An 843-nucleotide genomic window follows, 5' to 3' on the forward strand; every position below is an offset into this window, starting at 1 on the left:
AGTTTGAGAAGGAGCCATCTGATACTGCGAATCCTAAAAATGTCCTTCGGTGAATCTTTTTGAGAAGTCCCTAGTCCAGGTGTCTGGCGCTCAGTAAAGGACTTCTGGGGTCAGAAGTGGCATTCTGTCAAGGTTGGGCCTTTGTACCTAATTCCTTCAGTTCTTTAAGGACCAAACGACGACCTGAAACCTATACGGGAACTTCACTACCTGGGTAGGTAAAAATTAGCAAATCCTCCTTAAAGCAGATCAAGAACTTTTTCCTCTAGTGTCCCAAAGGAGCTGTGAATGTGAACGATCAGAGGTTACTGCAGAAACAACCAACAGGTATTGGGCAAGGATCCAAGCAGCTGGCGGACTGCGACTGGGTCCGAGAAAAGGAGAGCTTGCCCTGACAGGCAGGCACGCGCACGCCTAATAGGAAGGCCGGGAGCGCCCGGCGCTCCCCGCGCTCACCGCGCGTCACCCGACTCTACACCTCATTGCAGTCCCCTCCTTCTCCGGTGCCCGCATACTCTCTGATCTTTCTGCCCTCCCAAACGCTCCCCTCAGCATTCCAGCCCTCCCTACGCGGTCACAACCCCTCTCTTTACCCGCTCAGCCGGCTGGGCTGTGCGTCACGGTGGCGGGGCCAAAATGTAGCTCCCGCCAGGCCCCGCCCCGCGCGCCTAAGGCCCCGCCCCCTCTGGCCGAAACTGGGAGGGCACTGCTTGTGTGGGGTCCGGAGTTTTCTAACTCAGCGGCATCATCCCACCGTCTCCGAGTCCTTGCCTTTTTCTGAGGCCCTCTACTGCCACCTGAGCGAACGCGGGGAGTCAAGGCCAGGCGTGCGGGGCGCCATGA

Source organism: Stenella coeruleoalba, assembly GCF_951394435.1.
Source record: "Stenella coeruleoalba genome assembly, chromosome: 17".
Taxonomy (NCBI): domain Eukaryota; kingdom Metazoa; phylum Chordata; class Mammalia; order Artiodactyla; family Delphinidae; genus Stenella; species Stenella coeruleoalba.